We start from the raw sequence: 27757 nt of genomic DNA on the forward strand, positions 1-27757 counted from the left end.
ATTTCCTTCATATCTCTAATATTTTTGCAGATATCTCTACTCTTTTCCATTCTATTGTTTTTCTCTATTACTTTGCATTAATCGCTGAGGAAGTCTTTATTTGATTATGATTATAAAATTGATTATGTCAATAGAATCATTTGTGAAAAAGTTTGTTTCTTTTGTTCTGTATACGTTTACATTGCTAAATGAACCAAGTTTGCAGAATACAAAAATACATTTTAAAAATCATTCTTAAAAGTAACTAAGTATTTGACAAGCTGATTTAAGTATAAATGCTATTTTATTGCTGCAAGTGTAAGTATGAGTAGTATGGAAATAACATTTAAGTATATTTATACCACGAATAGCAGTATTACACCTGATATAGTGCATTTCTGACCTAACAAAGTTTTAGTTTTCATATCTTTCACAGTAATAATGAACTATTCCTACCAATTACTAGTCTTTCTTTTTAAATAAAGATATTTTCTTTGTGTGTGTGTGTGTGTTCATTAATATTTATTATTTATTGATTACTAGATACTGTTGTAAACACTCTTCAGGGTAGACTACAATCACAAGACAAACCTGATCAAAGACTCTGTGATATATCCAACTAGGGATTATTTTTTTGTTTGCTTTTATGTATGAGATGCCTTTGAAAAATATTTCTCAAAGGCATCTAAGTGTGTAGAAGTTTTTATGTATATATGTGTACGTTAATAAAAAACATAAAATAATGTTACTTATCTCAAGTCATATGTAGGTTTTTTTGTTTGTTTTATGCTGCCTTATATAGTTTGTAAAGTAATATATATATATTTGGAAATTAAACTTAAACCAATTGTAACATAGCACCAGTGCTTTTAATGGATTTACACATATTTCCAAACTCTTAATTGGGCATATATATATATATATATATATAAAACTTAGCTTTCTTTTATGACTTAGATACTAATTCAAATAAAAAGTAGATCAAAGGCAGAGGCACCATCATATATGTGCTGTGTTGCTACTGTAGCTTCTTTTGTTGTTATCTGCCTGCCATTTTCTATTTTGGTATTCTTTATTATTATTTGGCATAATAATAACATTATTTGGTATTCTTTATTATTTTTTCTTTGTTTAATTTTTATTTTATACTACAGCATAGTTGATTACCAAAGTTTTGTTGGTTTTAGGTGTACAGCAAAGTGATTCAGTTATACATATATATGTATCTATCCTTTTACAAATTATTTTCCCATTTAGGTTATTACAGAGTATTGAGCAGTGTTCCCTATGCTATAGAGTAGGTCCTGGTTGTAGATCTCTACCATAGCTTCTTAAATGGTTTCTCTGCTTTTGTCCTTATGCTTAACCTTGGTGAATTTAGAACAAAACATATGACTTGAGATAAGTACATTGTTCTAACTTCACCAGGGTTAGGCATAAGCTCAATGTGCTTTGGATGATTCATACATTTTTATAAACAAGAAGCATATGCTACAAAATGACAGTGGGAAAAAAATATGAACACTGAAAAAGGTTAATTATAAATATTAGAGGACTGTTGCTTTCTAGTGGTGTCTGAGGTCTTTCAAAAATTAGAATCTAATAATAATTGCAAACACTCATATAGGGCATACAATATTCAGGCATGATTCTAAAAACTATATGTAAACTCATTTCATAGTCATATCATTCTGAAGTGGCTGATATTATTTCTATTTGTAAAGATCATAAATCTGAGGCCTACAGAGGTTGAATAACTTGTCTAAGATAATACACCAAGTCAGTGGAAGATCCAGGCTTCAAATCTGGGTAGTTTGACTTCAAAATCTGTGCTCAGCATACTACACTATGCTACCAATGAACATCTCCACCTTTAATTTGAATCAGAGATAAGGAATTATCTGAAAGTCCAATGGTTAGGGCTTGGTATTTTCACTGCCAGGGCCCACGTTCCATCCCCAGTCAGGGAACTAAGATCCTGCAAGCCCAGTGGCAGGAAAAAAAAAAAGAATCGGAAATAGCCAAAGGAGTAAGCAGACTCTGAACAGTTCGTATATATCACTATGTCTCACTGGGAAATCCCAACAATTTCTGAATGGCTCAAAAAAGAACCAGTCACAGATCCAAATATTTCAGCTTTAGAAATTTATTTCAGCATGGACATCTGAGTGCTGCAGCTGCTGTGTATGGTCTTTTGTGTGGTCACAGGTGTTGGCTGTATTACTAGAGCACACAATGGAGAATGACAAGGCAAGCATAGTAGGGACTGCCAGCCCCAAGAGATAATGTGCCAAGTTTAGTACTGAAAGTCAAAGACATTCCTGTGCCAGTTTTCTTCTAAATGCATTTTTATTGAAGAAAAACAAAGCTGTCTTCTAAAAACATCATCTGTGGATGGATAAAGGATGGCACTGCCTTAAAAAGAGTAGCATTAGCAGGCTTTGAAAATTAAAATTTTATTTTAATTAAAATTGAATATAATAGACTAATGAAATCAGTTACATAAAGGAATAACCACTTGAATATCAAGTAAACAATAAGAATCTATATATTTCTATTTTAGGGAGCTGAACTGTTGCTTATGTTTTTCATGGCGAAAAAAATTAAAAACTGAAAAATAAACCATAACCAGTGCTTAAAAAACAAACAAACAAACAAACAAAAACACCTGGAACTCTCTGTAAATAGAGGCTTCAATGACTCTATTAAGTGATGCTTTGGTCAAAGGGGACTAGAGCTTTCCTTATATGAATTGAGTCATCCAACTGACTTAAACAAATATCTGTGGATGATGGTTATTCATGTGTACTATTGCAAGATGAATATACACATAAACTATAGATCTTAATAGTAAAAAGAAAACAGAACACAAGTCACTGTAATAGAAATACATTAAGAAAGTAACATAATAAAATTACAAAGAAATGTTAGGATTCAAAGGAAGAAGACTCCCTTATCAGATTTGAGACTAAAATGATCCTAAGTAGGAAGTAGAATTTGAGTTAGTGCCTAAGAAGTTAAAGCATGTTTTCAACTAGAGAAAAAGGGAGGCATTCCAGGGAGGAGAGGAATTAAATGAATAAAGGGGAAGAGATTGGAAGATCAAATTTCAACATGAATGGAGATCTGTTCACATTTTCTGGGGCAAAGTTTCAGTAACCTAGAAAAGGTTATGGTCTAGTAAAAGAACTGTGAACCAAAAGACAAGTACTAGGTCTTGTTCAAACTCCTCAGACCAATGGTTGGATATGTAACAGGCATTTGGAATTTAGGTGAAGTTAAATGACTTGTAAGTGAAATGTTAAACGAAACAACTTGTGTAATAATATCTATGCAGATAACCATTATGTAATTAATGTAAGAGTGTGTGTGTGCTCAGTATTGTCAAACAAACTCTTTGAGACCCCATAGACTATAGCTAAGCTCCTCTATCCATGGAAATTTCCAGATAAGAATACTGGAGTGGGCTGCCATTTCCTACTCCAGGGGATCTTTCAGACCTAGGGATCAAACTGGCATCTCCCACATTAGAAAGCAGATTCTTTACCACTGCACCAGTGTAAACCATACAAGGCACATTAAGGCACATACAAGACTGTGCACAGGAACAAAGAACACAGATTAATTTGCCTAGACAGTCAGAGGAGACTTCAAAAAGGATAACATTTAAGCTAAGCAGATTTTAAAGAGTAACTAAGAGGTTTCCAGGTGAAGTGAGTAAAGAATGGTATTTTTTAGAGACAACAGGATATACAGCAGCATGATATATTATACAAATGGTAACTTACTTAGTATGGTTCAATAAAAAAGAAATAGGAGATGATTGGCAGGGAGAATGGGACGGACTGAGAATGTTTGGGACATATGAAAACAAACAAAGTTGTACTGTATATGCCTGCCTGAGAATATGGACTCTGTGCCCTAGGTAAGGGGGTGACAATAGTTAGAGTCTTGATATGATAAAAGTTTTTGCTTCAAAAATATGACAATCAATATGGAGAATGAAGTGAAAGTGGTAAGTTTCTGCAGACTAGAAAAAGCAACCATGAAAATTAGAACGTGACACATAAATAAGTAAAAACGAGCATAGGAAAACCTATATCCATAAATGCTAAAGCATAAAAGTAAAGTGAAGTCATTCAGTCATGTCCAACTCTTTGCCACCCCATGGACTGTAGCCTGCCAGGCACCTCCACCCATGGGATTTTCCAAGCAAGAATACTGGAGTGGGTTGCCATTTCCTTCTCCAGGGGATCTTCCCAACCCAGGGATCGAACCCAAGTTTCCTGCACTACAGGCAGACTCTTTACTGTCTGAGCCACCAGGGAAGCTCACATAAATGCTAAGAAGGTGTTATATTCATGAATCATCAGAGTAGGCTGGCTTTAGACAAAATTTATCATTTGGGGTTTGGATTCAGATGTTAAATTTTTTTAAGTTCCCACATTTTAACTTTTATGTTAGTTTTAAGTAACAAAAAGCAAAGTAATACTTTAATTCATGGGTTCTGACATGAATTTTATATTTCAACATATACTAAAGATGCTAGTAACATCAATATATACATTTTTCTTCATGTAATAATACATCAGTTATATTACTATTTGATGTATTTATATTACTATTTTGTGTAATAGTAATACACATATAGAATATGATACACATATAGAATATGGATGATAAACTGCTCTAGCTTGCTACAGCCTTATAATGTACATAGAATCCTGATGCAAGGAGAGTTTGACTGTGATGACCCAAATATTTACTATATTAAGTATTTGAGTGCATGACTTAGCAATACCCTCCAACATAACATAATTTTTAAAAATAAACCCAATCATTCAATCTTTCCCTATTTCTAAGCTGCCAATTAGTCCTAAGGAAAGACATAAAATGGTATTGCTTTGTACCATTACAAACTGATCTAGGCTCTCACTTCTGCTAAGTGATTTCTGCTTATCCCTACTTAAAATCTTGTTACTTTACCCAAAGTTCTTATTTAAAGTATTTTTATATTTTTTAAAGATATCAAGCTGGCTTTCTTTTTTCCCCTCCCTTAATTCTCTGGAAATCAAGTTGTTTTTATTGAGGCCATTTAACATGAGGTACCTCAGTATTTATCCACATTAGAATGATCTGAATACTCCTCCTATGTTCTTTCTGCCTTCAAGAAATAGTGTTCAAGGATATTTCTCCAAATGTTCAAGGGTAACTCTCCAAAAATTTTCTCCCATATTACCCTTTGGTCATCTACACAACCTCTTTGACCTTCAGTTTTCCTTCTTTGTCTATGCATATGACCAAAATTTCCCCAACTGTAAGCAAACTTTCAGCACTCTTTATAACCTTAACTCTCCTGAGCCAGTATGCTAAGTCCCTCATCATTACATTCATTGCAACAGAGTCTACAAAATCCTTCCTATATTTTCACACCTTAACACTTTGCAATTTGGGTTCTACTACCACCACTCTACCCTACAGATTTAACCTCTTCAAAAATTAACCTTCAGCTCTCCAAATCCAAAGCTGTTCCTGATATTTCATATGCTTAAATGCTTCTTATTCTGCATCTTCTTAAATTGCTTTTTAGTATCTGATATTATTTTGCACTAGTTTTTAAAACAGTACATTTCCATGATCATCTTCAGTACAGTCAGACCTCCATAGCCATAGCTTCCACATCTGAAAATTCAACAAACTGCAGATCAAAAATATTCAGAAAAAAATTCTATAAACTTCCCCAAATCAAAATTATTTACATAGTATTTATATTGTATTAGGTTTAATAAGTAATATCAAGATTATTTAAATAATATTGGAGGATGTACAGAGTTTCATGCAAATACTACATTTCATATAAGGGACTTGAGCAACTGTGGATTTCTGAATCTGCAGCAGTCCTGAAACTGATACTCTGCAGATACTAAGGGACAACTGTGCTGTTTGTTCTCTGCTTTATGTTCCTCATCCTAAGCGTTAATATTCTCCACATTCAGTCCTTACTGCTCAACTCTGGCTCTCTCAACATTCTCTCTGGAGCCAATGCCGCTTGTACCATTGCTTTTAATGGTAAAAGTGTTTTTAAATAATTTTTATCTGAATGATTCCTGAGTCTCTACCTCTATATGAGGTCACACTAAAGCTTCAGTCCCTTTTTTTTTTAAACAAATTCCTCTAAGAAGGTATAATTAACATTCTTAAGTAAACTAGGTATTGATTGATTTACACAGCTAATATTTAAGAAATAAGCACTGAAATGATTAGGATTAAAGGATCGTAATCCATACATTTTGTGTCAGAAAAAAGTATGTATAACCCATGGAATATATATATGTGCACGTATATATAGATAGACAGATATACATATTTGTGTGTAAAATTGATAACTCTAAGTAAATTTGTGTATATGGATTTGTCTGTATTATTTTTATACTTAAACTTTTCTGTAAACTGAAATTATTTCCAAATGTAAATTACAAAAATATGTGCAATGTAATTGAAATTGTACTGAGAGGTAATTTCATACTTTTGAAGAAATGTATCATAAAACAAGAAAATTAGATACAAATAAACTAATCTTTCAACTCAAGATGCTTAAAAAACAAAAAGACACACTGTATATATCTAAGTTAAACATGAGGAAAAAATTAAATAATGTGGTCAAGGGAAAAAATTAATATATGTGAGTAATATATATGAGAATCCCTGTTTTGGGAAGATTCCCCTGGAGTAGGAAATGGCAACTCACTCCAGTATTCTTGTCTGTAAAATTGCATGGACAAAGGAACCAGACAGGCTACAGTCTGTAAGGTCAGAAAAGAATTGGACAGACTTAGTGACAATCAACTAGAGAAGGCAATGGCACCCTACTCCAGTACTTCTGCCTGGAAAATCCCATGGACGGAGGAGCCTGGTAGGCTGCAATCCATGGAATCGCTGAGGGTCCGACACGACCAAGAGACTTCACTTTCACTTTTCACTTTCATGCATTGGAAAAGGAAATGGCAACCCACTCCAGTGTTCTTGCCTGGAGAATCCCAGGGACGGGAGAGCCTGGTGGGCTGTCGTCTATGGGGTCACACAGAGTCGGACACGACTGAAGTGATTTAGCAGCAGCAGCAGTGACAATCAACAGCAACAATAAAACTGCAGGAAATGTTCACCTACCAATTTATTGCTAAATAGGTCCTCATTCATTCCCTATGGAGATGAACCATTCTATTTAATATTCATATGTCTTTCCTTGCTGCTGCTACTGCTGCTAAGTCGCTTCAGTTGTGTCCGACTCTGTGCGACCCCATAGACAGCAGCCCACCAGGCTTCCCGTCCCTGGGATTCTCCAGGCAAGAACACTGGAGTGGGTTGCCATTTCCTTCTCCAATGCATGAAAGTGAAAAGTGAAAGTGAAGTCTCTCAGTCGTGTCCGCCTCTAGCAACCCCATGGACTGCAGCCTACCAGGCTCCTCCGTCCATGGGATTTTCTAGGCAAAAGTACTGGAGTGAGGTGCCATTGCCTTCTCCGATGTCTTTCTTTACATCTGTTAAAATAAGTCCTTACTCCTTTTAGTGCATAATCGTTGAGGAAAATCTTTACCATTGCTTTAATGGTGACCTAAATAACACGTTAATCAAATATCATCTTTTTTTTTATGATTTCAAACACCATCAGGATGAAGTGTTCATAGTTCATGGAAATATGAAAAAATACCTGGAAAAGTTCACTTTCTAGAATCCAGTTTACATATTAGAATGGCAGCCATGCATCCCAGTAACTTTTATATGAATAATTAAACTATAATAATAGTCTCAAAAAAGAGTTACTTCTTCCAACCGCTCACTTGAAAGTAACAGGAGTGTACTGTAACAGGAATGCAAATAAACAGGAATGTAAGTAACAGGAATGTAAATAAAATCTTTAAATAACTAAGTACAAAGGAGGATGTTTAAGACACCAATCAAGGAAAACATTATTAAAAGTGTCGTCAATGTTAGAGTACAGAGATCAGCGCATATATAAGTTATCAAAATGTGACAAATATCCACATTTATATTCAATAGCTCACATTTATGGCCTTTGCTTCATTGGTGGTGTTTCCTGGTCCCAAAGTCAAGAATACAAAGAGGTCTCAGTGAGGGAAAAGGATCAAGAGCTGAAAAATCACCAGGCCAGGCAGGAGGATGCTCTTTTGGTTCGTGTTTTCACTTCATAGTTATTATGTTTCAAGAATGGGTCAGATACTGAAGAGAGCGGAAGGGGCGGGCTGGTGGAGGCGGGTCAAGATGGCGGCACCTGTGTGGATTCAGAGCCTGGGCCCAGGCTCTCAGGAAGGACAAAGGGGAGGCCTAGCTGAGCTGTCACCCCCCAGGGAAACCAACTTTGTATGGCAGCCTAACTTGTCAAGGAATTGGCCTTGATGGCATCCCAGAGGTTACAGCTTCTGAAGGATTTATTGTGAATGAAATACATAAGAAAAGGATTCATGTTTCATGTCCAAAGGAAAATGTATCTTCAAAGATTCTGGCACCATATACTACTTTTTCCAGAATTCATACAAAGAGTAAAACATGCCTGGACATTTCCAGCAGAGGAGGCCTTGGTGTGTTCTCTAGCACTGATGGGAGCATGAAGATCTGGCAGGCCTCCAATGGAAAGCTCAGAAGAGTATTGGAAGGACATGTGTTTGATGTGAATTGTTGCAGGTTTTTCCCATCAGGCCTTGTGGTTCTGAGTTGGGGAATGGATGCCCTGGTGAAGATATGGTCAACTGAAGATGCTAGGTGTGTGGTGACCTTCAAAGGTCACAAAGGTGAATGAGAGGTTGGAACAGAGTCAAAAATGCTGCTGTTGGCCCAAGAATATAAGAAACTTCAGTGCTTGGAACTGCAGAGCAGGAAGCCGCTGTTTCTCTTTATTGGCTCAAATGCCTTCAACTGCTGTACTTTTCTTTCTGAATTCTTGCTATTGGCTGGGACACAGGATGGAAACATTTATCAGCTGGATGTAAGGAGTCCAAGGACTGCAGTACAAGTCATCCACAGATCAGGAGCACCAGTTATGTCCCTGCTGAGTTTCAGAAACGGATTCATTGCTAGCCAAGGTGATGGAAGCTGTTTCATTGTCCAGCAAGACTTAAACTATATGACTGAGATCACTGGGGCTGACTGTGACCCTGTGTACAAGGTAGCCACATGGGAGAAGCAGATCTACACATGTTGTTGAGATGGTCTTGTGCGATGCAGTCAGCTCTCAGACCTCTGACCCCTTGGGAAGAGGAATCCCAGTCAATGAAAAATGATTGACTCTGATCAACAGTGAGCAGGAACAGCATCAGGGACCATGGAAGGATCATGAGTGACCTTTGTTGTATTGGGTAACCTTTGGAAACAATAGAAAGTCAGCTGCTTTGGCCCATGTGGAGCTGTCATTCCATGACAAGACCCACTTTGAACTGAGTAACAAGCTCACAACAGTGCTCTGTTGTATTTGTCCCAATTTCTCCCTTAAACTCAGCCTGGCAACATAGGGCAAGTAAATGGATGCTTATAGTGTGATTCCACACCAGTTGTGTTCAGTGTTTACAAGGACTGGAGGACTAAAACCTGTTCTCAAGGAAATAAAGAGAATATGGAGGAGTCTGAATTTGAGAAACTTTGTTAAATATTCTTGCTCTAGCAAAAAGTCAGTCATGGTGATGGGATTCCTTTCTCAGTGACTTCCTATCAGCCTGGCTATAGGGAAGGGCTACTTGACAGTAGCAGTATCCCATGTGCAACCTGGGAAAGATTCTTATACAGGAAGGGTAGTAACCACCATCCCAGTTTTCCTCAGATTAAGGGGTTTTTTTGCTCATGGGACTTTCTGTCCTGGGCAAATAAATATGATTGGTCAGCCTTTATACAGGTGATGAAGTTGAATCATATCATTGTAAAAGTGACAGCTGTCAAACTGTGGTTCTTATAATAGCTGTATCAGATCACCCAAGAACTTGTTAGAAATTCTGGGAACTGCCTCCCCTTTTCAGATTTAAATCAGAAATCCTATGAATGAGGCCCACAATCAGTATTTTAATGATTTCCAGGTGATTCTAATTCCTGCTAAAATATGAGAGACAAAAAGAGATGGTGAAGGGCAATTTAGTCATAGATAGAACTCAGTGCTCATGGATGAGGCTGAAGAGGTTGACAGGGTCTAAACAGTGAAGGGGCTTACATTCCAGGTAAGGAGTTTGAGTTTCACTTGGTTGGCATTGGGGAACCGCAGAACACTTTTTTAAGCAAGGGTACTACATGGTCACTTCTTTTTTTTTCCTTAAACATAAAAATGGAATCATAATTATATATATTCCATGGTTTATTTTCACTTAGTGTCTCTGAGTTATCTCCATCTCAATACAGTTGGACTTTCCTCATTCTTTTTAGTAAAAAGTGTAGATTAAAAAAAAAAAAAAAAGAAAGAATGGGTCAGATACTGATTCATTCCACAGATATTAATTCATGAGTCTAAGCCAGACTGAACTGGATTGAGTCTTCTTAGTTTTTATTCCAAATTTCTGTTAAAGGGAATTATTGGTGAAGATTTGGTAAGGAGTTCCCCTTGAACTAAGGATAGTGGTCTCCTCATGTTTCCTAAAGTTTCCCTGATGTTTTTAAAAGCCTTTTAGCTTCTATTACTGAATCTTATTTTATTATAAATTCAGGGATTCCATCTTACAGATTATATGTTCAGAAAAGGAGACCATTAATGCCTTGTGGAAATCCCTAAATATATATTTGTTGCAAAGATGCACACACCTTTTAAAAATTACCTTCTTGTTTTACCAAGTGAATGCAAATAAAATCTTTAAATAACTAAGTAGAAGGGAGGATGTTTTAGACACGAATCAAGGAAAACATTAAAAGTCCCATCAATGTTACAGAGTACAGAGCTCATACTCTATTTCTATGATCATAGTAAGTCATCCAAATAAGACAAATATCCACATTTATATTCAATAGCTAACATTTATGGACTTTGCATTTTAAATGGATAGCAGTTACTTGAAAACAATGGAATCTCTATTTTCAATGGGGCATTGATTGACACAAGGAGTTGCCTAAAAGAATAAATGCATTAGGATAATGGAGTTACAGAGCACTGATTAGTTCTCAAAAAGATAAATGTATCAAACCTACCCTACTGTCTGCTTACAGCAGTTTCATCATGTGTAGCCTTCCCTCACACTTTCAAAGCCTTCAGTGTGTTGGATTCCAACAAGGACATAGCTTTGGATCTCCAGTTCTTCTCCTATATTTGATCATCCATACTCCTGTTCTTTTTTTCTTCCACCATTCAGAGACTTTTTTTTAAATCAAAGATACTTCATTTTATATTGGTGATTATCTCATACTTCATGTGAAATAAAACTTAAAGCTTCTATATAAATTAGAACCTACAGAAAAGAAGCACTGTTTACTCATTGGTACTCTCAATTTATTGTTACTCAGTCACTGAGTTGTGCCCAACTCTTTGCAACTCCATGGACTACAGAACTCCAGGCTTCCCTGTCCATCACCATCTCCCAAGGTTTATTCAAACTCATGTCCATCAAGTCGGTGATGCCAGCCTACCATCCCATCCTCTGTTGTCCCCTTCTCCTCCTGCCCCCCAATCCCTCCCAGTATCAGGATCTTTTCCAATGAGTTAGCTCTTCGCATCAGGTGGCCAAAGTATTGGAGCTGCAGCTTCAGCATCAATCTTTCCAATGAATATTCAGGGTTGATTTCCTTTAGGACTGACTGGCTTGATCTCCTTGCAGTCCAAGGGACTCTCAGGAGTCTTCTCCAGCACCACAGTTTGAAAGCATCAATTCTTTGGCACTCAGCTTTTTTTATCATCCAACTCTCACATCCATAAGTGACTACTGGAAAAACCATATCTTTGACTATAAGGACCTTTACAGGAAAAGTAATGTCTCTGCAATAAGTAGTCCATGAACTGAGCCACAGTCAGCTCCTGGTCTTGTTTCTGCTGACTGTATAGAGCTACTCCATCTTCAGCTAAAAAAGAATATAACCAGTCTGATTTTAGTATTGACCACATGGTGATGTCCATGTGTAGAGTTGTCTCTTGTGTTGTTGGAAGAAGGGGATACTATGACCAGTACATTCCCTTGGCAAAAGTCTGGTAGTCTTTCTCCTCATTCATTTTGTACTCCAAGGTCAAACTTGTCTGATACTATAGGTATATGTTGAGTTCCTACTACTGCATTCTGGGTCTCTATAAAGAAAATGGCATCTTTTTTTAGTGTTAGTTCTAGAAGATCTTGTAGGTTTCCATAGGACCATTCAACTGTAGCTTCTTCGGCATTAGTGGTTGGGGTATAGACTAGGATTACTGTGATGTTGAATGTTTTGCCTTGGAAACAAACCAGAATTATTCTATAATTTTTGAGACTGCCCACTAGTACTGCACTTTGGACTGTTTATTGACTATAAGGGCTGCTACACTTATTCTAAGGGATTCCTGCCAACAGTATTAGATATAATGGTCATCTGAAATTAAATTTTCCCATTCCTGTCTATTTTTGTTCACTGATTCCTGAACTGTTGATGTTCGCTCTTGCCATATCCTGTTTGATCACATCCAATTTAACTTGATTTATGGACCTAACATTCCAGGTTCCTATGTAATACTGTTCTTTACAACAATATGCACTTTTCTTGGAAGAAAAGCAACGACAAACCTTGACAGCATATTAAAAAGCAGAGACATGACCTTGCCTACAAAGATCCAAAGCTATGATTTTTATAGTAGTCATGTACAGATGTGAGAGCTGGACAGTAAAAAAGGCTGAACACTGAAGAACCGATGCCTTTGAACTGTGGTGCTGGAGAAGACTCTTGAGGGTCTCTTGGACAGCAAAGAAATCAAACCAGTCAATCGTAAAGGAAACAACACTGAATATTCACTGGAAGTACTGATGTTGAAGCTGAAGCTCCAATACTCTGACTACCTGTTGTGAAGAGCTGATTCATTGGAAAAGACCTTCATGCTGAGAAAGATTGAAGGCAGGAGGAGAAAGGGAAAACAGAGGATGAGACGGTTGAATGGCATCACTGACTCAGTAGATATGAGTTTGAGCAAGCTCTGGGAGATGGTGAAGGACAGGGAAGCCTGGTGTGCTGCAGCCCATAGGTCTCAAATATTTGGACATGCCTGACCAACGGAACTACTAACTTCTAAACGGAAGTTTAGAACTTCCAACGGAACAACTGCCTTCTAAAATGTTGTCTAGGTTTTTCATAGCTTTCATTTCCAAGGAACAATTGTCTTTTAATTTCATGGCTTCAGTCATCATCCACAGTGATTTTCAGCCCAAGAAAATAAAGTTTCTATTTCCACTGTTTCCTCATTTATTTGACAAAAGTGATTGTACTGGATGCCATGATCTTAGGTTTTTGAAAGCTAAATTTTAAGCCAGCCTGTTATCTCTCCTCTTTTACCTTTATCAAGAGGCTCTTTAATTCCTTTTCACTTTCTGCCATCTGGGTTGTGTCATCTGTGAAACATTGTTGCTGAACCATGAAAGACACTGGGATTCTTGGCCTCCAGAGGAGAAGAATTCAATCCAGGGCCAGAAATGAGGCTTGATCTCTCAGAGCTTTTGTGTAATAGAGTTTTATTAAAGTATAAAAGGGATAGAGAAAGCTTCTGATATAGTTATCAGAAGGGGGCAGAAAGAGTACCCCCTTGCTAGTGTTAGCAATGGAGTTATATATCTTTTAATTAGTTATTACAATGAATCCAAAGAATGCCTGGAAGTTGTAAAAATATTACCAGACCCACTCCCACAATTTACATTCTAAGATACCAGGATTACTCATAAGGTTTTCAGGAAGAAGAAACTGTCCTCAAGCAGGATACATTGTTGTTGTAGAATCCCTAGTACAGAGTTTAGACTGAGTTGTGTAATTGACTAAGACTAAGGAGTCGGACGTGACTGAGCAACTGAACTGAACTGAACTGAACTGAAGGAATGTAGACCAAAAAAAAAAAAAAGTTTGTTCTTTCCTCCTTGAGAATTCCTGACCCCTCTCTCCTTGGGGACACCCGGACTTCTTATCAACCTGCCTAGGAACTGACTCTCATCTGCATATCTGAAGTTATTGCTATTTCTCCTGGCAATCTTGATCTCAGTTTGAGATTCATCTACCTTGACATTTTGCATAATGTATTATGCATATAAGTTAAATAAGAAGGGTGACAATATACCACCTTGACATACTGCTTTCCTAATTTGGAACCAGTCCATTGTTCCATGTCCAATTCTAACTGTTGCTTCTTAACCTGCATACAGGTTTCTCAGGAGGCAGAAAAGGTGGCCTCATTTCCCATCTTTTAAAAAATTTTCCACAGTTTGTTGTGATGCACATAGTCAAAGGCTTTCCTATAGTCAATGAAGCAGAAGTAATTTTTTTTCTCAAATTATCTTGCTTTTTTTATGATCCAGTTGATGTTGGTAACTTGATCTCTGGTTCCTTTGCTCTCTCTAAATACAGCTTGTACATCTGGAAGTCTTGGTTCAAGTACTGTTGAATCCTAGCTTGGAGAATTTTGAGCATTACCTTGCTAGCATGCGAAAGGAGTGAAATTGTTTGAACATTCTTTAGCATTGCCTTTCTTTAGGATTGGAATGAAAACTGACTTTTTCCAGTCCTGTGGCCACTGCTGAGTTTTCTAAATTTGTTGGCATATTGAGTGCAGCACTTTAACAGAATCATCTTTTAGGATTTGAAATATCTCAACTAGAATTCCATTATCTCCACTAGCTTTGTCCATAGGGTTGCTTCCTAAGGTCCACTTGATTTCACACTCCAGGATGTCTAGCTCTAGGTTAGTGATCACAACATTGTGTTATGCTAGTCTTTAAGATCTTTCTTGTATAGCTCTTCTGTGTATTTTTGCCACTTCTTACTATCTCTGCTTCTGTTCGGCCCCTGCCATTTCTGTCCTTTACTCTGCCAATCCTTTCATGAAATGTTCCCTTGGTATGTTTAATTTACTTAAAGAAATCGCTAGTCTTTCCCATTCTGTTATTTTCCTCTATTCCTTTGCATTGCTCACTTAGGAGGGCTTCCTTATCTTTCCTTGTTAGTCTTTGGAACTCTACATTCAGATGGGTATATCTTTTCTTTTCTCCTTTGCCTTTTTCTTCTCTTCTATTCTCAGCTATTTGTAAGGCCGACTCAGACAGCCATTTTTCCTTTTTTGCATTTCTTTTTCTTGTGGGTGGTTTTGATCACTGCCTCCTGTACAAACCTCCATCTATGGTTCTTCAGGTATTCTATCAGATCTAATCCCTTGAATATATTTATTACTTCCACTGTATAATTGTGAGGTATTTGATTTAGGTCATACCTGAATGGCCTAGTGGTTTTCCCTACTTTTTTTTCATTTTAAGTCTGAATTTTGCAATAAGGAGATCATCATATTCTGAGCCACAGTCAGCTTACAGTGTTGTTTTTGCTGATTCTTCATCTTTGGCTGCAAAGAATATAATCAGTCTGATTTCAGTTTTGACCATCTGGTGGCATCCATGTGTAGAGTCATTTCTTGTGTAGTTAGAAGAGGGTTTTTGCTATGACCAGTGGACTCTTTTGGCAAAACTCTGTTAGTCTTTGCTCTGCTTCATGTTTTACTCTTAGGTTTACTTGCCTATTACTCTAGATATCTCTTGCCTTCCTACTTTTGCATTCCCCTCCCCGTGATGAAAAGTACATCTTTTTTCGTGTGTGTGTGTGTGTGTGTGTGTGTTAGTTCTAGAAGGACTTGTAGGTCTTCACAGAACCATTCAACTTCAGCTTCTTCGGCATTAGTGGTTGGGACATAGATTTGGATTACTTTGATGTTGAATGGTGTGCCTTGAAAACAAACTGACATCATGCTGTCATTTTTCAGACTGCACCCAAGGACTGTATTTTGGACTCTTTTGTTGGCTTTGAGGGCAGCTTAATTTCTTCTAAAGGATTCTAGACCAAAGTAGTAGATGAAATATAGTTTCATCTGAATTATATTTGCCCCTTCCCATCCATTTCATTTTACTGATTCCTAAAATGTCGATGTTCACTCTTGCCATCTCCTGCTTGACCACTTCCAATTTACCTTGATTCGTGGACCTACCATTCTAGATTCCTTTGCAGTATTTTTCCTTACAGCATCAGACTCTATTTTCACCACCAGACACACCAACTACTAGGTATCATTTCAGCTTTCACTTAGCCTCTTCATTTCTTCTGAAGCTGTTTCTCTGCTCTTCTCCAGTAGCATATTGGTACCTACTGAACTGTGAGTTTATCTTTCAGTGTCATACCTTTTTGTTTTTTTCATACTGTTTATGTGGTTCTCAAGACAAGTATGCTGAATCCCTTCTCCTGTGAACCATGTTTTGTCAGAATGCTCCATCATGACCAGTCCATCTTGGTTGGTCCTGCACAGCATGGCTCATAGTTTCATTGAGCTATCCATGTGGTCAGTTTGATTAGTTATCTGTGGTTGTGGTTTTCATTCTGTCTGCACTCTGATTCATGAAGATAAGAGACTTGTGAAATCTTCCTGATATGAAGGACTGGCTGTGGAGAAAACTGGGTCTTGCTCTGGCCGTACTCAGTAAATCTTTAATCCAATTTTATGCTGATGTGTGGGTCTGTATTCCTTCCCTGTAGTTTGCTTTGAGCTCAAACTATTGTAGGGTTAATGACAACCTCCTCCAAAAGGATTTAAGACAGCATATCATGATTCCCAGTGTCGCAGGAAGGGGGACCCCTTTCAGGGCCTGAAAGCGGGCTCTTGTCTAACCCTCAGTAATGGATTGTTCGAGGAGACACATGTGCTGACAAAGCAAGAGATTATTGGAAAGGTGGGCAGAGAACAGTAAGGTAAGGGAATCCAGGATAAATGCTCTACCACATGGCTCACTTTTATGGTGATGGGATTAGTTTCTGTGTTGTCTTTGGCCAATCATTCTGCATTCTGACTCAGAGTCTTTCCTGGTGGCACACACATTGCTTATCCACAATGGATGCTAGTGAGAAGGATTCTTGGAAGTGGTTGGACAATTGGTGTCTCCTTTTGACCTTTCCTGAACTCTTCCAGTTGGTGGTGGTTTATTAGTTTTGTGTTCCTTACCAGGACCTCTTATCATAAAACAATGCAAAATGTTACAATGGTGCCTGCCTGGCCAGGGCGAGTGGTTTCAGTCAGCATGCTTCCACTAACACCAGAACTGCTATAGTCAGTGTCCCTGGCCCTGCAACAGGCCACTGTTGACCCACACCTCCACCAGGACACTCCAGAACACTCACAGGCAAGTCTAGCTCAGTCTCTGGTGGGGTCACTGCTCCTTTCTCCTGGGCCCTGGTGCACACAAGGTTTTGTTTATGCCCTCCAAGAACTTCCCAGTCCTGTGGAAGTTCTGTAATTAAAACCCACTGGCCTTCAAAGTCAAATTCCTTGGGGGTTCTCAGTCCCTTTGCTGGATCCCCAGGTTGGAGAATTTGTTGTGGGCACTAGAACTTTCACAACAGTATAGAACTTCTTTGTTGCAATTGTTGTCCTGTTTGTGGGTCGCCTGCTTGGTGACTCTATAGTGGGGCTAATGGTGACCTCCTCCAAGAGGACTTATGCCACACACTGAGACTCTCAGGACTGTTGCTGCCAGATCCTTGTCCCTGTGGCAGGACACTGCTGACCTTTGCCTCTGCAGGAGACCCTCAAACACTCACAGGCAGGTCTGGCTCAGTCTTTGTGAGGATCACTGTTCCTTTCCTTGGTTCTAGTGCACACAAGATTTTGTTTGTTCCCTCCAAGCATCTCTGGCAGTATAAGATTTGATTTTAAATGTGATTGCACCCCTCCTACCATGTTGTTGTGTCTTTCCCTTTACCCTTAGACAGGGAGTATAATTTCTGGTGGGATCCAACACTCTCCCATTGATGGTTGTTCAGCAGCTAGTTGCAATTTTGGTGCAATCACAGGAGAAGATTAGCAAAAGTCCATCTACTCTGCCATCTTGAGTGTTCACTCTTTCTATTTATAGGTAGGATCAATTCAACTCAGAGTTCTTTTAGAAACCACTTATAATCTCCCATCACCTAGGCAATAATCCTGGAATATTCACCTAGGCAATAATGGAATGCAACTTCCATTCACTTTTTTTAAGGTTGAATACTTTTTATTATATTATATGAATTTCTTTTCTGGGGAACTCTCTTTAACCTTTATTTTTAATACACATGCATTTTAAAGTGTATATTGCTCATTTGTATGACTATGGCATGATCACTCACTGAGAGTCAGACATCCTGCAATGCAAAGTCAAGTGGGCCTTAGGAAGCATCACTATGAACAAAGCTAGTAGAGGTGATGGAATTCCAGTTGAGCTATTTCAAATCCTGAAAGATGATGCTGTGAAAATGCTGCACTCAATATGCCAGAAAATTTGGAAAACTCAGCAATGGCCACAGGACTGGAAAATGTCAGTTTTCATTCCAATCCCAAAGAAGGGCAATGCCAAAGATTGTTCAAACTACAGCACAATTGCACATATCTCACACACTAGCAAAGTGATGCTTAAAATTCTCCAAGTCAGACTTCGACAGTATGTGAACTGAGAACTTACTGATGTTCAAGATGAATTTCAAAAAGGCAGAGGAACCAAAGATCAGATTGTCAATATCTGGTGGATCATATACAAGGCAAGAGAAATGCAGAAAAACATCTGTCTAACTGATTATGCCAAAATCTTTGATTGTGCAGATTACAACAAACTGTGGTAAATTCTTCAAGATGGGACTATCAGATCACCTCCTCTGTCTCCTGAGAAATATGTATGCAGGTCAAGAATCAACAGAACTGGACATGGAACAAAAGACTGATTCTAAATTGGGAAAGGAACATGTCAAGGCTGTATATTGTCACCCTGCTTATTTAACTTTTATGCAGAGTACATCATGCGAAATTCCAGGCTGAATGTAACACAAACTAGAATCAAGATTGCCAGGAGAAATATCAAGAACTTCAGATATGCAGATGTCCAGAGAAGGCACTTGTGACCCACTCCAGTACCCTTGCCTGGAGAATCTCAGGGACAGAGGAGCCTGGTGGGCTGCCGTCTATGGGGTCGCACAGAGTCAGACACAACTGACGTGACTTAGAAGCTGCAGCAGAATGCAGATGTCACCACCCTTATGGCAGAAAGTGAAGAGGAACTAAAGAGCCTCTTGATGAAAGTGAAAGAGAAAAGTGAAAAAGCTGGCTTAAAACTCAACATTCAAAAAACAAAGATCGTGGCATCTGGTCCCATCACTTCATGGCAAATAGATGGGGAAACAATGAAAACAGTGACAGACTTTATTTTGGGGGGCTCCAAAATCACTGCAGATGGTGACTGCATCCATGAAATGAAAATATGCTTCCTCCTTGGAAGAAAAGCTGACAACCTAGACAGCATATTAGAAAGCCAAGACATTACTTTACAGACAAAGATCCATCTAGTCAAAGCTATGGTTTTCCCAGTAGTCATGTATGGATATGAGAGTAGGACTATAAAGAAAGCTGAGGGCCAAATAACTGATGCTTTTGAACTCATGTTGGAGAAGACTCTTGAGAGTTCCTTGGATGGCAAGGATAACAAACCAGTCAATCCTAAAGGAAATCAGTCCTGAATATTCATTGGAAGTACTGATGCTGAAGCTGAAACCCCAATACTTTGGCCACTTGATGCAAAGAGCCAACTCACTGGAAAAGACCCTTATTCTGGGAAAGATTGAAGGCAGGAGGAGAAGGGGAAGACAGAGGATGAGATGGTTGAATGGCATCACTGACTCTATGGGCATGAGTTTGAGCAAGCTCCAGGAATTGGTGATGGACAGGGAAGCCTGGTGTGCTGCAGTCCATGAGGTTGTAAAGAGTCAGACACAACTAAACGGCTGCACTGAACTAAGCCAGGAAGAAATAGAAAATATGAACAGACTGATTATAAATATTAACTGAATTTGTAATTTTTTTTTTTGTGGGAAATTTAGTCTTTTTAATTTGGAGAAAGTATAAAGATCTTGAAGGAACAAACTTTTGGACTTTAGGTAAGGAAAGACAAATAAGTTCTCGAGATCAGTAAGGATGAAGATGAAGCTGAATGTCAGATGTTGCTCTGAATCTAGGTCAGTATGGCTGAAAGAACATCAAGACTTAGGAGGGGCCCTTCTTTCGAGCCATGGAATTTAAATCGATATGGAGAGATCATCTCTGACTAATACATAAAAACTCTCAAAAATCAAAAGTTTAGGACCAGGTGGTTCCACAGGCAAATTCTAACAAACACTTAGAGAAGAGTTAACACATATTCTTTTGAACCTATTCAAAAAAAAAAAAAAAAATGCAGAGGATGGAACAATTTTGAATTCATTCAATGAAGTCAACATCACCCTGATAACAAAACCAGATCCAGATACTATAAAGGAAGAAAATTACAGCCAATATCCCAGATAAACATAGATTCAAAAACCATTAATAAAATACCAGCAATCTGTGTCCAAAAAGACATTAAAAGATCATATACCATGATCAAGTGAGATTTAATCCCAGGTAGGCAAGGATTTCTCATTATCTGCAAACCAATCAGTGTGATACACCACATTACCAAATTGAAGAATAAAAAACATTTCAATACATGCAGAAAAAACTTTTGATAAAATTCAGAAATAATTTGTGACTCTCCAGAAATAACTTTCTTTCTGAAATAACTCTCCAGAAAGTGGGAACAGAGGGAACATATGACATACCCACAGCTAACATCATACTCAATGGTGAAAAGATGAAAGCATTTCCTCTGAGATCAGGAAAAAGACAAGGATGTCCATTCTCTCCACTTTTATTCAACATAGTTTTGGAAGTCCTAGCCACAGCAATTAGAAAAGTAAAAGAAATAAAAGTAATCAAAACTGGGGAAATAGAAATAAACCTGTCACTATTTGCAAATGACATGATATTATTATACATATGAAAGTGTTAGTCACTCAGTCGTGTACAACTCTGAAACCCCATGGACTGTAGGCAACCAGGCTCTTCTGTCCATGTAATTCTCCAGGAAAGAATACTGGAGTGGGTAGTCATTCCCTTTTCCAGGGGATCTTCTCAACCCTGGGATCAAACCTGGGTCTCCTGCATTGCAGGCAGATTTTTTTTTACCACCTGAGCCACCAGGGAAGCCTGATACTATACATAGAAAATCCTAAAGATATTTACTTTTGAAGTTTCAGTGAACCCAAGAGTAAATTATACACAATAACCTAGAAAAAAATAGTTGGAAAAAGAATGTCTTCCTACCTCCCAAAAGAGAAGCATTTATTTCTACACTGCAGATTTATTTTGCAATCAGCAAAAGGAATTAAGCTTTTTGAGTAATGTTTGCTTAAAGATTCAGAGGAGAGGGTAGACTTTTGTTAATTGTAAAATAAACAGATCTGAAGCAGAAGCAGGAGATGATGCCTAAGAAAAACTCAATATGTTTTCTAAAGCATAAAGATAAGCTTGCAAACTATTCCCCTCAGTGAATTTAGCACGACTTATAATCAGGTCACACATAGTGTATCTGTCCTGGGACTAAGTTCTCTATCAGTTGTAGTATCAATAACCCTTGACCTATGCAGTTTAGACCTTTTCCCACCAGGAAACTTATCTGGCTTTTGCCTCATTCCCTCAGGATATTTCCAGATAATTACTAATTAATCTCACAAATTCATCAGCATTAACTTTTTAATGAATGATTCTGAGTAAACATGCATTCTACCAAGATATGTGTTTGATGTTAACATAGTTTCTTAGAAACAAATTCTCACAACCCAAAGTTTTCATACTAAGATATTTTGAAGTTTTGAGACTCTTTAAGCATATGCTTTTGTTTTAGTGATAATAACCACAGAAGGGTTATTGAATATCCTTTATAACTAAGGGGTGTGTGATTTCAGTTTTTCTATAAATGTGTGAATTTTTACTCTCTGTCTTTCCAAACCAGAGATCAATGCCAGGTCTCCTACATTGCAGGTGCATTCTTTACCATCTGAGCCACCAGGGAAGCCTAAGAATACTGTAGTGGGTAGCCTATCCCTTCTCTGGGGGATCTTGCCCACCCAGGAATCCAACTGGGTCTTCTGCATTGCAGGCCAACTCTTTACCAGTTGAGCTATCAGGGAAGCCCCCATTACATGGAATCAAACAATAAAGCAAAGATACAGGGCTTAGCTTTTAAGGTGATGTTTTTCACATTAGCATTCACAGACCCTGAGAGGTCTGAAGATAGTCTTTCGGGTCTGTGATTTCCCAAGTTTGAGAAACACTACCTTAAATTCAAGACTGAATCAAATGGATAAGTGGCAGGATGAAGATTAGGCACTGTTTTGAGTAGATCTTTGTGTCCGTCTCAGATCACACCAAGGAACTGCCCACTTCTCATCAACAAAAGCCCAACATGACTTCATAAAGGAAGAGAAATATTCATGTGCTATGGAAAGGTCAAGGGCTTTGGATTCAAACAGAACTGGCTCGGGTTTAGATTCCGGCTTCAGCATTTTCTGGCTGCTTATCAGACTTTCCAATCCTCTGATAGGGCTGAAGATAGAGTGAAATAATAAATGCAAAGTTGTATTGGTACTCAAATTAATACCAGGCCCATAATAGCTGTTTAATAATGGTTGCTCCCACTTAACTCAGTTTAGCATGAAAATGAGATATTCTGACACTAAATTCAGTGGTTTTACCTTTTTAATGCCGAAGTAAAAGTATTACATTGCTCAGTCATGTCCAACTCTTTGTGACTCCATACTCTGTCCATGGAACTCTCCAGGCAAAAACACTGGAGTGGGTTGCCATTCCCTTCTCCACGGGATCTTCCCAACCCAGGGATCAAACCCAGGTTTCCTGCATTGCAAGCAGATTCTTTACTGTCTGAGTCACCAGGGAAGCTCTTATAATGCCAGGTTGTCCTTGAAAAACAAAAGTAAAATAATTCAAGGATAAATGTTTTTTACTATGATTCTTTATTGTTTCCAGTGAAGAACAGAAAATATATGTATTAATTGTATCATTACCATGGATTAAAGGCATTTTGAACTAATCTAATCTGAAACAATTTACTGTGTGTAGTTCTCAAACATTTGGGAAAGTTTAAAACCAAAATTAAGAGAACACAAAGCCCCGCAATCTTCTCGTTTCTAGAGTCACTTTCAGTCTTAGCCTCACACAGCTGTTATACTGGGAATTATCCAACTGCACAGAGATAGATCTTTTCCCACTCATTTGCATAATTCTGAATTCCTTTCAGAGGATGCATAATACCAGTGCAGAAATATAAAGACTCAACAACAGTCATCTGAGGAAGAATTCAATCAACTAGAACAGCTGTTCATCAGAAATGTTGCAAAGCTTCCTTTATCAACCATATGTTTCTTCCTGACAGTTGCAATTCCAAAATTATACTGGCTACCTTTTATTATGGCATAGTATTAAAATATTTCTCAATTGTGGCATTCAAAACATGAAAAGCTTTGAAATAAGAAAACATAAAATAGCTTCTTGGTTTGTGTATGTGTGTATAAAAGAGAAAAAAAAATCTTATACACCAGTATTTAGCTTCACCTTACTCAGTTTTGTGAAGTTGCATTGTAATACATTAATCATTTACATATGGATTTAGATGTAGCAAAATTATTAGAGCATAATCATCTTCAGTGCCAGTCTACCTGGGTTTACATCCTGATTTTTCCTCCTATATTATGTGACTTTAGGTTGCTTATCTCTCTGTTCCTCACCTCAACATGTCAAATGGAGACAATAATACTACCTTCCCTATATAGTTGTTTTGAAAGATTGAGTGCATCTATGAAAAAGCTTAGAACAATGTTTGAATCATCATAAATATTACATAAGTTATAGTTTTCATAATTAGTATTATTTAACATTATCCCATAAATTTATCCCTATGTTGGTTTAGCAAATTAATTGTAGTATAATTTAGTTACCTTGTAATTGGGCTTCCTTGCTGGCTCAAACGGCAAAGAATCTGCTTGCAAGAAAGAGATCCATGTTCAATCCCTGGGTTGGGCAGATTCCCTGGAGAAGGGAGTGACAACCGACTCCAGTATTCTTGCCTAGAGAACTTCATCGATGGAGGAGCCTGGCAGGCTACAGTCCATAAGGTCATAAAGAGTCAGATATGACTGAATGACTAATCAGATTTAATTTGTAAGACATTTACTTTGGAAGACAAAAGAAGCGTTTTCTGTAGTCTGTTAGACATCACATTTTTACAATTTGCATACAGACTAGACAGATAGCTATTAAAAATTTAATTCTGTTATTAAAATAATTATTTCAACATTAATTATTGAATATGAGCTTTTCATAGTTTAAATGGCATGAGTACAGGAGTCTGCTCCCACTTGTTCATCTTTGTAACCCTGATTATTAGCACAGTACTGGATATGTATTTGCACTCAATCAGTATGTGCTGAGATATATTTAGTAAATGAGATCTATTTAATAAATAGTGGATATTGGCTTAGACATCTTGAAATTTTGTGATTTTTTGTACAAATCATCTTTTCCATTGTATCACAAAAAAGTACCAATTTTCCATTTTTAAGTCATGCAAACTTTAAACTTTACAAGTATTTCTTCCAATCAAAGATTTAGCCATACTCCTTTTGCTGGCATAAATCAGATTTGCGTTGTTAAAAAGAAAGTGAAAGTGAAAATCGCTCAGTGGTGTCTGACTGTTTCCAATATCATAGACTAAACAGTCCTTGGAATTCTCCTGGCCAGAATACTGGAGTGGGTAGCGTTTCCCTTCTCCAGGAAATCTTCCCACACCCAGGGATCAAACCCAGGTCTCCTTCACTGCAGGCGGATTCTTTACCAACTGAGGTATCGAAATCCCATTAAAAAGAAAAGAGTTCTTAAAATGTAACTACTTTTGCAAGGAAAAAATTATTTAAAAAACTTAAGCATCACTTAATTGCCATAGCCTATAGTTGTGGTTCTCAATAGAGATTCTGATTCAGTGGATATGGGATGTATTTCAGAATCTGTAGAAATTCACCAATACATATTGAAAGTCATTTGCACATATATGCAAAATGTGCATATGTTAATTATTGCTATTATATTGATCAATTATATCAGTCTGAAAGGCAATAAATGTTGTTTCCAATATAAAATGGAGAATAAGTAAGATATTACAGGGAGGATAGAATGAAAAAAGATATTATAAATAAATAAAACACTAATTAGGGGTGATTTAATTTATTTTTATAAGGTACCACAGAGACATAAATTGTTTCTTGGGAAGTTGCAACTAACCATCACCTTCAGACATTTCTAATAAAGCATGAACTAAGCATGTGCTGATATAGCTTAGACCTTTGATATTTTTTCAAATGATAGTCCTTTCATAGGAAATTTACAATATATATAATCAAATTATGCTCACATCTTTACAGTTATGTCAAAAAGTCATGTGTTCCATACTTAACTAACATCTGGCTAATCTCTCACCTTCTGTATTCTGTCTTTTAATCTAGTACTAAAATCAAATAATTGAAACATGAAAATATTGGAGAACTCTTGCCAATGGTAACAATTGCCTAGGGTAAAGATGTTCAAGCCTAGAATAAAATGTGTGCTATTAATCAGCAGTTTGTTAAAATGCTTTTTTAAAATATTAATGACCTTGTTACAGCACTTAAGATCATGTCATTGAGTTGCATCTACTATTACAGTGGTTTATCACAAGTCATGATGAAAGTGAAGCATAATTTTTTCTTCTTTAGGTTCATTCATTATAACAAATTTCAAAATCTAATCATTAAGCAGTGTACATTTTACTTCTCAATATATTATTGATTTATGAAACATTTACCTTTATAATGCTTTACTATCTCCTTATGCGAATTCTTTAGATGGAAGCATACTAAACAGAATTCAAGATTGGATTAATTATACAAATTAATTTACTAATTCATTCATTTAACCAAGAATTTTCAGGTGCTGGTGTTGTATCATGTACTGTGATAGATTCTGGTGATTAAATTATAAATAAGATATAGTATATATTAATCTTTCTCTTGTAATTCAGTGTGGGGAAAAAATCTTGCTCCATAGCCAAGGTCTTTTATTAAATGAGGCTTTTTTGATTTTTTGTAAGGTAAGCTTAAATGTAATGTGACCATTACTCTGCAGGAGCAGCTCTCTTTAAATATTTAAGCTACAGAACAGTGGTTTTAATTGAATCACTAGCAATTTCACCATGAACTAGGCTGTAAACATGCTGTTAAGGTACATCCTGGACTTTCAGAAAAGAAAAATGGACTCCCTCACTCAAAGAGAGAAATCTCCTTCAGAGAATAGATAAAGGAAAGTTACCAAAGCCAGTACTCACCACCATGGAAATGGAGGCATTGTTCTCCAACTCCCCAGATTCTCCTCAGAAAACAGAGGTGAAAAGCATTCCTTTCCTTAGTGTATGTTTTAAACATTACAGTGATTTTCATTCATTCCATTCTGGTGAAAAAACAGAGTCTCTAATCTGGTAGTCCAGACCAAAGACAGTTTCAGAACTGTTCAAAATCCATCCTTTTTCTCTGCATAAAGAGTCAAAAAGCATTTGGCTCTAGTAGACTATAGTCAAAGTAATTCATAAATGATTATATAATACTTTATAATGTAAATTTGAGCAGATATAGTGAATAAGCAATAGTGATTATCTTTCCCCAATAGTACATGAAGTCCCATTGTTTATGTAGAGCTTTATTAGACCCCCTACCCCTTGAAGAATACAAAAACTATAATGTTGTCCTATAGTCATGGAGTTTAGAGAAATCTAAGACCAAGGAAACGTTTTGTAAGCAACATAAGACAGGCTGTAAGAGGTGAAGAATTCTGTTCATTAAGCTGTTCTTGAAGTTCAAAAACAAAAACAGAGTGGGAGAATTATGCAAGTAATATTGATATCATGTATCATATAAGTTTGATATTTTAAAATGTTGTTTAAATACAGTTTGTAGTAAAATAAAAAGGTGAATTGACAGTATCCCTAGTTTGGGGTTTTATCCCTAGTTCTGTTTTTGTTTTATTAGCATTAACAATGAAAATATACTGTCTTTGAAACTGAAAGTGAAGTTGCTCAGTCGTGTCCAACTCTTTGCTACCCCGTGGACTGTAGCCTCTGTCCTCTGTCCATGGGATTTTCCAGGCAAGAATACTGGAGTGGGTTGCCATTCCCTTCTCCAGGGGATCTTCCCAACCCAGGAATTGAACCCAGGCCTCCTGCATTGCAGGCAGATGCTCTAACCTCTGAGCAACCATGGAAGACTGGTGGTTATTGTCTTTACAATAGTCTATTTCTATTTATTAAATAGGAGTATATTGACGGTTCATTGTTAATAAGAGATTTCCCCAAAAAATCAAAGACATAAAAGTGAATGGAACTAGTCCATGCTTGATTACTAACACTAATACTAAAAACCATTGTTGAAAATAAGAAAATGTTCAATATAAAATTGAAATTGAATGACTACATGACAAGTAATATAATTCTAGAAATCAAAATATGCTATATTAAAATGGCATTAGATATTCTAAGCAGCCTATAAAACTCTATGTGATGTTTCTAAAATTAATAGAATTAATATACTCTACAGTATAATTGTTAATTTCAATAAGCAACTGGAAATATCTATGCAAATAAAT

At 37.1% G+C, this 27757-nt stretch overlaps 1 protein-coding gene and 1 pseudogene across 11 annotated transcripts in view; both read left to right on the forward strand.

Moving 5' to 3' along the window:
* The window catches only part of GRIA4 (glutamate ionotropic receptor AMPA type subunit 4), a 678364-nt gene that overhangs the window by 298721 nt on the left and 351886 nt on the right, over positions 1-27757 (forward strand). The window lies entirely within an intron of this gene.
* LOC113905953 lies at positions 8245-8809 on the forward strand (annotated as a pseudogene).

Source organism: Bos indicus x Bos taurus, chromosome 15 (assembly GCF_003369695.1).
Source record: "Bos indicus x Bos taurus breed Angus x Brahman F1 hybrid chromosome 15, Bos_hybrid_MaternalHap_v2.0, whole genome shotgun sequence".
Lineage (NCBI taxonomy): Eukaryota > Metazoa > Chordata > Mammalia > Artiodactyla > Bovidae > Bos > Bos indicus x Bos taurus.